Below are 13,084 nucleotides of genomic sequence, written 5' to 3' on the forward strand. Positions count from 1 at the left end.
TTAAATATAAAATATATAAAATATGCCTCACAAGTGGCATGAAGATGTAAGTAGGGAATAATAGCCATTGTTCAGCCATTATTCCTTACTATACAAGCACATCGCGTACTTGTTGGGCAGGTTCAGAACAAACAAAAGGAAGTATATCTTCAAGCAGCCTATAATTAAATTGTGGAACTCGTTGCTACAGGATATCATGGAAGCTGAAAGCATAAATGAATTAAAAATGTGATTAGACAAATTTATGGATATACCTCCATCAAAGGTTGTTGAACAGAAGGATGCGGTTTCAGTATTTGGCTCAGGAAATCTTTCAGCAAAGATTGCATGAATTCTAAAGGGATATATTGAAGAAGGAGGGCAGAGAATTTTCACTCCCTGTGAAAAAGAGTGATTTTCACTCCTGGTTTCCCTCTCTGTGTGCACTTTCTCTAATTAGCTGTAACTGGACCTTCTCAGAGACAGGATCTTGAGCAGTCCTTTGGCTTGACTCATTGTGGCTCTTTATAATTCTTACTTTATTTCCTTTCTCCTTTCCCTTTATCTGTCTTTAGTTTTTATAACCAAGCCATTGGATTAGCTATGACTCCCAGTAGCATAGCTTCTGGCTGACCAACCTTTTTTGACTCCTGGGAGTGCCGGACAGTTTACTCACATCTTGTCTTAATGCTCAGCACCTGGCAAAATGGGGAGGTTTTTAATTTTTTTTAAGGTAACTAATTTCTGTTATCTAAAAAAAGCACTTAAAGGCGCAATTATAAATCGTGAAAATGATCCAGCTCCAGAACAGGATGCAAACACCAATTGAGGGAAAAAAAGGAGCAACCAGGAAATGGAATCTGGAAATTAGTTTTAAAAAATTAGCTCTCTCTTGTAAACTGATACATCTGGGAATCACTCTGTCCCTCCTCCTCCCCAAATTCCTGTTCTCAATGGGAGGCAGAAATGGGTGCATAGAATAACAGAAGTGAACAGCAACAGGAAAATGAAATGACAGTGGTATATTGAAATGGAAATGGGAATGGTCAATTTGATCTGCATATACAGAGGTACGATGTCATGAAGTCTCTTTTGATATAACTGTAATAAAAGCATGTCTGTTACATTGCAGCTAATTTCAGAAGACTGTTAATAATAGAACAAATTACACGAAGTTTAAAACCTGCAGCAAAATTAAAATAGGGACTGACTTTTGGGAAGCCATGAATATATCAGCAAAGAAAACACCAGGGAGGGGGAAATGTTGTTTAAGCTAAAGTACGCTCTTGGCACAAGAACAAATGGCTGTAAACTGTCCATAAATAAATTTAGGCTGGAAATCAGAAGAATTTTTCTAGCCCTTAAGAGGAGTGAATTTTTGGAACAGCTTTCCAGAAGAAATAAGAGGGACAGAACACTCTACCTTATTTTAAAATGACAGTGAACAGTTTGTGTTATATTATTGCCTGAAATATAAAAGGATTGTGCCTTGCAAGCCAGAAAGTCCCTTATACTTTTGTATTTGAAGCAATTTTGTATTATAAGATGAAGGTAGGTTTGAGAACATAAACATTTGAAGGGCAGAGGGAGAAGTACTTTCTTGAGAAACTTCCTGAGAGTGAAGTGGTTATACAATATTTACTCAAAGGAACTCATGAATGACTCATCATTTGGGTTGACTAAATTAAGACTGAACAAAGCAGTAATCCAGGTGCTTTCAAGATGTGCCTTGCAGTGGCCAGTGTAATGAACAAGACAATCTTAATTGGTCCGTCTTCACCATGAGTCATGTTACAGGGCCTTGAAGGTTCGAACCCTGGAGCCCACTGACAAAGACATGATACACAGGGAGATGGATTCTCTTTAGTAGTTGTTGAAAAGGAGGAAACAGTGACCAAAAGGCATGGCTATTGGGCTGGGGACTCCCACCTGCTCACCTCAGCTTGCAGGCAAGTGATGTCAGTTTTCCGCGTTGTTGGTATAAGCCGGGTCTGCATCGTAGAGAGAAGCCTGCAGGGAGGTATACATTTCAAGAGGAGCTTCAGGACAAACATTTCCAGCTACACGGTTCAAAATGTCATGAAGGAACCTCAGATTCTGAGACCAGGTGGTGTCAGGAAGATTCACATAGCTAAGGCACTAACCATGGGAGTCAGTACTTAGAAGAGCAGACCTCAGGTATAAGGATTGTCCAGGGCAGACTACAAAAATAGCTTCTAATTGTAGTTTTATCCTTAAACAGCTTACTTCTTCTCTCTGAAGATGACTTGCTTTGAATATTCATCTGCCATCTAATCTTGTTTCCCTTTGGAAAATATGATGTTGGAAATGCTCAACAATCCCCTCTTCTCTTTCTCAGGCCCACAGGAAGGTCTTCTGTCACCTGAATGACAAACACAGCAGTGGGTTTTCTGTTTAGAGCTGCTGGAACATTATTTTCCAGATCAATGGTGAAAGAGATGGTATGGAGACTGGAACATTTGGAGGATACAGTAGAATGGAAGAATGGGTCAAAAAGTTTTTCTCTTACAAGAACAGTCACTGGTGCTTGGCTTTAGTGCATCTTTTAAATAATAGGCTGGATCCTTCGTAGCATATCACTGTGGCACTAGACAGAATGCATGTTTTAGAGAGTGCCATTATTACAGCATCAGGTAATGGCTTCACAGGGGTGTTTTTAATGAACTAGAACAGATCTTTAACAGAGGATGAAGATACAAATTCTAACTTCATCGGTTGTCTGTTTTAATGGAAAATAAGCCATAGTAGAAGCAGACTTATTTGGGAATTAAGCTCTCTGAATGAGTTTGCTGATTTTAATTCAAACTAAATTTTTATTCTTTGCAGTCTATGACTTGTTCTCATGCATATCAGTAGGAGGTAATTTCATTGTCTTCAGAGAGATCTTTTAATCTACCCTCTTGACATGTGCATTCCTTGATTAAATAAATATGTGCTGGGGGTGTTTAGTATCTGACCAGGCCCACTTACACAACAGATGTCAAGCAGTTGCCCTTTATTCTTAATATACAATGAAATTGCTAAAAGCATTGAAATTTTGAGCTCTATCCAAGACCGACAGATGAATAATTAGAGTAGAAAAGACTTGAAGTTCTCACATTTCTTTTTCATGAACTCACTTGATGTAACTTTCAATACTGAAAATACCAGAGCTGGACAAAACCCTGTCAGCAATACTTTCACCACTAAAAGTACAGGTTCAGAATAACGAATTATCTCCTACTGATTATGCTGAAGTGCTTCAGCTGGGAGATGGAAATGCAAATCCAGAATTAAAAACACTATTTTGAGATAGTGTCATTTAAAATGTTTTAACTTTCACAGATGTTATCATATTAACCAAAACTATTTCAAAACTTATTTTATATAAAATAGTGAATATTTAAAGATGTAGAAAAAACCTATTTATCCACCATTAATGAGCACAAAGACAATTAAGCTAGTAGCTTAATAGAGCTGCAAGTAGGAGATGCTAAGAAAGTTCTGGGAAGTCTGAAAAAAAACAGAATCGCAAATGATTCCTCCTTGTTTCCACAAGGCAAAACTCAAGCAGCCTCTTCACAGCTTTTAACTTTTCAACTTTATATTGAATTGTATGGTCACTTACTATGTGTTCATCTCATTTTGATTTCTCACCCCTGGCTGGGGAGTCAGAGTTGCACTGATTCCCCCCTTTTTCAGAAGCCGCTTTAGGGAATGTCACAAGAATTGTGTATGTGACACGGAAGAATCAATCGTGGCTTCCAGGTTGATTTTGCCCAGAATGGTCTTGTGAAACCTGTTCTACTAACAGCTGAACAGAGATATTGCTGACCTGAAATGCTTTCTTTTAGCACCACAATCCTCCGTCCATTTGGAGTTAGCCTTTCTCATGCTGTCCTGGGAGACTAGTTATCTCACTTTATTTTTTTTTTTTTTTTTCCTAGAGCCTCTCTCCAGTTTGCTGGGTCAACTGAGGTCCTAGACCTCACAAAGCTCCTGCTGCCCCGGGTAGATGACAGGACTATGGGAACATGCAGTCTTTCCACCACTTGAATGCAAGGCAATCCTTAGGAAGGGTTGATAAGACTTACGAGCGTAAAGCACAGAAAATATTCAACTCATTTCACTTGCATGATTTTTTCTCCCCAACTCCCCAAGCGATGTGGCGGGCAAAAGCTCATTTCCTCTTACAGTATCTTTCACTGGCTCTTATCTATTTCCATTTTCTTATCTGTTTTTCTACCATGTTCAGCTGTAATGAGTTGATAATTCAGATAAGGAAATTACAATGAATGGGACATTGTTTTTTTTTCTTCTTGGACACAACAAGGACAGATTCTTTATGCCTTACTCTGGGAAACCTTCCCTGTAATGTTGCTTGTGGGTGGCAAAACCCACTTTGTTGTCACAGAGAGGAGTCGTAACCTGTAGTTGTATTTTCATAAACATAATGTTGATGGCCAAAATTCTATGTTGATGCATACAATGAGTTTTCCAAGGCAATGATTCATCTTAGCATTTTGAGGAAGGGAACATTTTCTTCACAATCCAGCAGAGGGCCCTGGATCTGATGTCTTTTTTTTTTTTTTTTTTTTTTTTTTTTTGGCACAAGATTACTTTAATTAAACAATGGGGTTGTTCACAGGAAACCAGCAGACTTCTGCTTTCAGTTCAGGTTTTGATTTTTGCAAAAGTTAAGTTACATTAAGAAAAGAACATGCCACAAATGATAAAAACAAGTAAACAGATTTATTTACTTATCCACCCGCTCCACTGCAAAATGCAGAGAATAAAAATTATAATTTTATTTATATCAGGGAATAATTCTGCCTGGTTTTGCTTTTTCAGCATTGACAACATCTAGAGTTTGTGGAATGTAGGTTTGTGCTCATTGCAAACATTTAATTCAAAAAATAAAGCCACAGATGAGTAGAGCTGGTCAGAATTTGCAGTTTTTTCTCTCCAATCTGAATAATGTGATATACAGAATGCACTACAAAGTGATTTTGAAATGTAAAGCAATAATGTTCCCTTTGAAGTGCTGATATCAAGAGCTAAATGATATATCAACTAAATGCAGAAACAAATCCCAGCCCTGCAAATATTATACAAAAAACAGCTGCTTTGAAGTCAATGGGACTAATTACAAATATAAGATAGAGCCTGGTTCTACAGCACTCCTATTAACTGGAGTTTAATTTAATGAATTTAATAAAAAATAGATTAATGGTCTCAGAACAACTCTAGCTTGGCTTCACACTGGTAAAATGCGAACCAGACACCTCAGAATTGTGTTTAGCTTTGCACCGCAGAGCATTACAGTTCTCATATCAGGTGTGTAGGCACCAACTGGCAAAGGGTTATATTCAGTATTATAGCCTAAGTATTCAGTATTATAACACCTAACCTTTAGGCAGGTAGACCCAGCTCAAAAGGGCAACCAGACACATTGGTTATTTGCTGTCTGTTTTGAGGTAGAGTAGCTGTGCTCATGGTTGACTGGGTATGAGCCAGCTAATGAAGATGCAATGGCCTATTGCTCATGTAACTTCTTCTCATAAGAAATATTTAAAAGAATAATTGGAAATGGGGAGTCCTGAGCCTGATTTTGATTTGTGAATTGGCCCCAGCGGCTGCTGTAAAGATGTTCTTGGTTCTCTCATTTGTATACAAAGCAAGAAAAATTAGGTCTGTGCTATAAAAAATGGAAGAAGAGACATGTTGCTCATTAGGAGAATGTAAGTCCCAGCTATCAAGGTTAAATTATCATATGCAGACTTATCTGTCCTCAGACTTCTTACATTAAACTTGATCTCTCAGGCTACCTCTTACCACCGTATCTTTAGATGAACCAATGGCAGACATGCAGATATCCTCATCACAATTATTAGAATCCTTGCTGATTACCTCCAGGTGACAATTGCTTAGAGATATCCCTAGGAATGAAGCATGCCTAGCAAGAATGTGTTCCCTTTCACTGCAGTTTTGTCAATATTTGCACTTTGCAGTAGTTCTGGGTTTTAGGGATGGTACCCCTCAGTTACACTAAAAGGTGTAATCTCTTGTGTGTTTCAGAAGAGATTGCAGGTCTTATCTCCATAGGCTGATTCTCTGATATCCTCTGTGCCATACCAGCTCCTAAATGAAAGCATATCTGACCACTTCTGTTTCCTTCAGCATGCAAGCTGTAATCTTTAGCATCTACGAGTTTCCAGAGATGTGCAAACGGTCCATAATCAACACTCAGAGTCTGATAAATGCATGTTCTGTATCAGCATAAATCAGGACACAAATGGTCTAATGGAATTGCTGTGGAGCTGTGTAAGCACACAGGGTACTCTGCTCACAAATACCTTCTGAGGTAATGCAACGGAGTGAGAATTCATAAAGAAAACTGTTTCTGCTTCTCTGGCAGCTGGCTGTACCTTTTGGGTACCAACCAAACTATCCTGTGGTGGAAGCAATTCTGATTAAACCTTTGTCTTTCTTTCTTCAGCTTCTCCCAAAAGCAAATCTGTGGGTACTTTTATGGTAGTTATTTTTGTTTTACTTTTGCAGTTTTACTAGTATCAACACCATTGCCCATCTAGACTTCTGGTCACTGTTTGATCTGTTCAGAAATCACATAGACTTTCTTGTCTGGTACTTTTCACTAACACTGAAATTAAATAGCACCAGACCTATTCATGTCAGTCTGAACATTTTTCTCAGTGATGACTGGCCTCTGAAAATGCTCTGCGAGGGCTTGAAGAAGGAAATTCTGTTCCATGCAGCTGGGAAACTCTGACAGGACATATTCTAATGCTTCTTTTAATAACTCTGGGCTGGGCTCCCAGGATGAGCACTGTAAAAAGAGAAAAAGAAAGATTACTGTTCTGAAGATGCTCATAAAAACCACTTGCAATAGCATACAGAGATCCTGCTGCCTCATGGAGGATGTACTTGCAAATATCACCAGCTAAGATCATGGATTCAGATGCAGACTCCTGGTCCAGCGTCCTCCAGAACAGGGAGTCATTTCAATAGACATATTCTAGAAGTGGATGCAGAACCTTTCAGACACAGCACTTGGATGGCAATTCAGGTACCAAGCACTGCTGAATCTAGGCTGCTACAGAATGTAACTTGCGTATCCAGAGCTCCCACCTACTCACCTGTCTGCTCTGCTCAGCTCTCCTTCTCTACAAAGAGGTTGGAGGTGGGAAGAAGGGGGAAACAGGCTGTGTTCATCAGAGGGCTGGTGGGTTTTCTCCTCTCTGATACCTGATACACACACATCCCATGTCTGTGCCTGCTCATGTTATTGACAGTTTTGCTGTTTAAGCTCCTGCCACTGGATTTCCTTGCAAAACTCCCTTTTCAGGGAAACAGAGGTAATCCTTGCTGCTCCTAGAGAGGCTGTTTATGTGGAGGGGATGAAGGACAGAGCAGTCAGTCAGGCTTACCCAGGGAAGGCACCGCCTTTAATCACATTTCATTACAACTGGAAGGCTAAAGATGCTGAAAGCTCTTGCATGCTGTGGGAATTAAAGGGCCAGGCAGGGACTTTATACACTGCTGTGGTACAGCTATAGCCAGGCAGACCTCAAAGCAATGAGCCATGTGCTAAAGGCTGTGGCTGGGAGCTTGGAAAGTGAAGGAAAGTTAAATTACACAATATGCAGTAAAAATGCCACTATTTAGACTCTACTATTTTTGAAATTGCATTTACTAGATGCCTCAGTTGAACCAATCTCCTCATTTTACCACATGTGGTAAGAGATGACCCTCTCTAGAGCATTTTCAGAGCTGCAGTTTTGGTCTCGAGTACCTGCCTCATCTCTGCAGTGGTTCATTACAAAGGAGAGCACACCCCACACAGCTGTTTGTCCAGGAAGGCTGTTACAACACCCATACTCAAACTTCTGTCTTTCCTGGGCTTAATCAGTTTTGCTGTTGCGTTCCTGGCACTGGGATGCTTGTGCTTTCTGTATCAAAATTGGATCTAAGACCCACCACCTGATGCAGAAACTTACTCCAGGTTACAAAGCAATACTGGAATTATGAGCCTGTGTGGTGGTTCCTGGGAGTGCTGTGGGGGAAGCAGGGAGGTAGATGATGCCTTGAAGCTCTACAGAAGGTTGAAGTAACTATTTCCAGACAAGCCTGAAGCATTGGCCTTGGCAGTTGTAGCAGTGGGAGGAGTAGATGAAAAGGACCTTGGAAAGGCTGCCTGGCCCTGCTTCATGGACAGACCTTGTGGAGGTGGAGAGGAAGAAGGTGTGAAGACCAAAGGTCCAAGGGGCTCTCTCAGAAGGGCCACTGTACAAGAACTGTCTGGTGGACTGAAAGGTGATGGATGGCCTTTGCTGTGGGTAGAGCCACCACCACGGGTCAGCTTTTCTCTCAGGCCATTTGCCTCTCTGCAGTGACAGTTTTGAGTAGTTTGGTTTGCCCAGGAGGAGTCATGATTCTCACTAGAAATCCAGCCCTGCCTTGGGAATCCCAGTAACTCTCTCTGCCTTGTAGGTCAGGCATGTGCTGGCCTGATTTACCCCATAGCATGGCTCCTGGGATTTTTACCTGTCTGCATCCGAATAAGACCTGATTGCGTGCTGTGGTAGGAAATCCATGCATGTTGGCCAGGCCAGTCCTGTCATACACTCCCAGAGATTTGCCTGTTTGGGGGAGAGGTGAAACACGCATAGAAACTGGGTGGTCTGCAGTGCAATGTGGTGAATTGAAAACTAGACCATAGGTGCTACAGTGCTGGAGTCTTTGCTATGGCATGGGGAGGCTGTTTTATTTATCTTTGTTTTCCCATTTATGTTAGAAGCCTCCTTTTTTTTTTTTTTTTTTTCTTTTCTTTGCTTTTTCCTATTGCAATTCATTTATTCTAAAGCCTCAAGAATAAATCCTCAAGGAAGAGGAAATTATTTGTTTCTATTGCAGAATCAGTTGATATACCCTGCCAGGTCCTATGCTCTTTGCTGGTAATGTTACATCTGAGACCAAAAATCCCCTTAGGGTTCAAAGTCACTTTGGCCCAGCAGCATAGATGAGCCTCAGAGCGCAAAGAGCTATAATGGAATGAGAAGCAATTTGTGTGTATATGTTTTCAGACTTCATACATTCAGAGACTTGTAATGTCCAAAGGGAAGAGCGAGAGAATTAAATACCAATGAGCAGAGATAGATGAGCCCTGTGCAAGTCAGTTTTCAACACAATACAATACAAACTGCCAGGAGCTTTTGTAAATTCATTGAAAACAGAAAGAAATCATCTTTGTTCCTTTGTGCCAAGTATTACTTAAACTCACACCTCTCAAGCACGTATTTGATTAAATCCTCATCCAGCCTGATCTTACTGCAGGGATGTTAAAACAGCCTGTAACATCTCTAGTGACTTAACGTCATATGTGACAGCCCAGGTTGTGCCAAGTTCAAAATTTTCTGTACAAGCTTGCAAAATGGATCGATCAATCTTCCTGAGTATCTGTCCTGTTGTTCCTGTTGATTTTTTTTTTTTCATTCATCCTGGCAAACCAAAGCTTTGCTATCAAAAATGTGTGCCCCACACCTGTGATGGTCAGTGGGAGCACTGGATTTGTATCCAAGCTTTGAAATTGGACCTCTGGTTTCCCACCCGATATTATGTGGTGATGAGCAGGGCTGAATGTATTGCATGAGACTGTTCCAGGTCATCTGGGGACTGTATAGGAACTGGTGAAATAAAGCCCTGGGTTGTACTACAAGTTGGGATCCCTGAAGCAAAAACCAATTTTTTGCTTTATTTATGTACTTATCCCTGCTTGTCCCCATTTCTCTTCAATAAGCAAAGCACACAGTCCACACTAAGTATAGTAACACTGTCTGTGTTCACGCCAGCAGCCCTCAGATCATGATAACCTTTTTGGTCTGTAGAAATGAATCATTCCTAGCATGTGTGCACACATTCTGATGATGCTGCATTATCGGAAGACCTTTGTTATGGCATATTGCTCACACAGCAATACACAGTAGTATCAAAGGGCTGCCCCAGAGTGATGGACACAAAAGGAAACTGGGGAGTCTGAACAAGGACATGGATTAAGGTCTACAGGAAGATGTATTTTGAAAAATAATGTATATTATTAACATCATTACTAGTAACTTTGAAGTCAGAATCTTGCTGGAATCATAATCAGAAAATGTACTGTACACGATGTGGTATATGTCAAAGGGGGAACTACAAATTAGGTAAATTTATCTATTTTGCTCATGAGGTGAGCTTTAGATGTGGGATTTGGCAATACAAACATGATCACTAAAATCATATGCTACTAAACAGCACTAAACACCATTCTATCATGACATAAACAAATTAAATCCAAGAAGGCTGTGCTTGAGGCAGCTTGAGCACACTGGAGGGCATATTTTCATCATTGTTCCATGAAGATGTTAAATACCGCTTAATTAATAAATGCTTTATGTGTGAGTTACCAGAGAGTCAGCATTCAAAATAAAGGATTCCACAGAGCTACATGGTTCAGGCAGAATTTTCCTTCATCAAAAAGCTTGAAGCTGGTATCAAAGATAAATTTTCTGTCTGTCTATCTCAGGTGTCTTCGGACTATGGATTACCTGGAGGTAACTCACAAGTAAAGCTGAATTTTGTAGACTACGCTGTGTGACATTTACCTCTGTAATTGTTTTAACAAAGCAGTGGCTCGATAGGAGATTCCCTGTTAGTCTCTACCCTCTGGATAGCCATATTTCAGCCAAGTGGTTTGAGGTGGATTTCTTGCTCTAGCCCAATGGTCTTGCATGCTGTGTTAAAGCATATGTTGCCCTGAAAGTAAAATGACCTGTATAATAATTGCTGATCTTGAAATAGGGTGCAAAGCATAGTAAGGGGAGAAGTGGATTTGATGTCATTGTCTTTCAGTAATTAATCACAGTAGGGAGCTCAAAACAAGAAAGAAGTTATTGGTGGTTAGGTCCACACTGTCTGTTGAAATTTGCCTAAGGTAAAAATCACAGAATCATAGAATGGTTTGGGTTGGAAGGGACCTTAAAGATCATCTAGTCCCAAACCCCCTGCAATGTGCAGGGACACCTCCCACTAGCCCAGGTTGCTCAAAGCCTCATCCAGCCTGGCCTTGAACCCCTCCAGGGATGGGGCATCCACAGCTTCTCTGGGCAACCTGGGCCACTGCCTCACCACCCTCACAGTGAAGAATTTCTTTCTAATATCTAGTCTAAATCTGCCCTCTTCCAACTTAAATCCATTACCCCTCGTCCTGTCACTGCATGCCCTTATAAAAAGTCCCTCCCCAGCACTATCTCACCAACCTATACTACAAGTTTTCAAACACAGCTGCTAGGGCAGGCAGAGCCTCAAGGTTCCATACGACCTTGTGTGTACAAGTGCAGTTGATGATGGTGTGTCAGGAGACATGTTTGCAGAAGCTGTCCCACAAAGCACCACGGCATACAGGGCAGACAGAAGACAGTACCTTTGAAGATTTTTTGCAGGGCAATATAGAAACAGCCATATGATTTCCCTTTTTAAAACCAAATCTTGCTTGTGTTAGCCTACAATATCTCCACACTGGAACTATTCCATGCAACCTCAATCAGAATAATATCTTTTTGTTTAAAATCACACTTGCCAGTCAGAGCTTGAGCCAACAGAGTTTATCTGAATTTACAAGAATCACTTTGCTTCCAGTGTGATTTGGCTAATCCTGAGCATGTTGCTCACACTGGCACCTTTGGCTGCAGATCTCCAAAAGGACACCCCTGACCCTGGTCCACCCCACTGTGCTGAGGAGCCCATCCCTGAAGGGCCGTGGGGAGCTGGCAGTGAACAGCATGGACTCAGGCAGCAGCAGGACAGCAGGACGGCTTCCAGAAATAGATCCTGGACTGGAGTGAGATTTAGGGTGGCAATTCCCTGAGAAGGTTAACGCAAATGGGAATGCTGGATGTTCCTTCTAAGGCTTTTCATCTTGCAGTTTGGGCTTATCCCAAATTTCCTCCCCCTCTGCATGGAGAGAGTAGAACTATATTAAGTTTTCAAACTCAACCATAAGTTTGCTGGAGCTAGAGAAGGTCTGAAACATGCCTAGAGATGCTGTGACAGAAAGATCAGGCTGGAGATCTGGTGCTGCAACAGGCAAACAGCCAGGCTGGGGAGAAGTCTTCTGGCTGGGGCAATTACTCTCCACTTTGTAGCTTGACTTGTCACATCACAAGAGAGAGGTCCTTCTGCAAGACAGCAAACTCCTTACTTCGACCTATAAGTGCCGGAGCTCCATGCAATACAGGAATGATCCAATAGCATTTACCTGACTCTTGTTTCCTCATCTGTGGAAGGATGGCAAAGATATCGGTTCCCAGTGCACCTGGGAAGTGTCACAGATCCTGCCCTATGCTTTCCCCTTTGCTGTATCTCATGGCACTGCTGCTCTCACTAACAGCCAGGATCCCTGACAGCTCACATCGTCTCTCTAAGCACACATTACTTCCATGAGACAGGAAGCAAGCAAATACAATGGCACACCAAAAAAAGGAAAGAAAAAAAAAAAAAAAAAGGCACACAGACACCTGCTGTGAGTTTATTTTGACAAGTGTCATTTAAATGCAATGAGCTGTGATCATCTCTCCAGGGTGGCTGCAAACAGAAAGGAGCCAACTACGTAAACAAACCCAGGTGCTCGGGAGCGGACTGCGGCTTCTTCCGCTGGGTTGGGGGGCTGGCAGAGAAAGAGGGGGGAATGGGGAGCTTTTAGCATGGTCTTTGCCGTGGGCTGTCTTTCCCCTCTCCGCCAAGCCTGGTGGTGCAGGAGGAACCAGCGGCGTTCCCACGGCGGGCGCGCTGCTGTGCCTGACTGCGGCGCTCTGTGGGATGCTCTAGCGAGGAGGGGATGCGGAAGGGGGGGATGCGCGCTGTGTGGGGGACCTCAGGAGAGGAGAGAGAGGCGTGTGCCTGCCTGGAAGAGGGCATTTCTTCCCCGGTACACACAAGCCGATGCCTACCCTGCTGAAGCAGTTAAAGAGGGGAAAGCAGCAGCCAGGCTGGCAGATTCCTGCCCTGTGATATGCCAGCCACAGGGGGACGCAAGGGCTGGCAGGGCCCA

The sequence above is a fragment of the Pterocles gutturalis genome, unplaced genomic scaffold (genome assembly GCF_000699245.1).
Source record: "Pterocles gutturalis isolate BGI_N339 unplaced genomic scaffold, ASM69924v1 scaffold19686, whole genome shotgun sequence".
Classification (NCBI taxonomy): Eukaryota; Metazoa; Chordata; class Aves; order Pterocliformes; family Pteroclidae; genus Pterocles; species Pterocles gutturalis.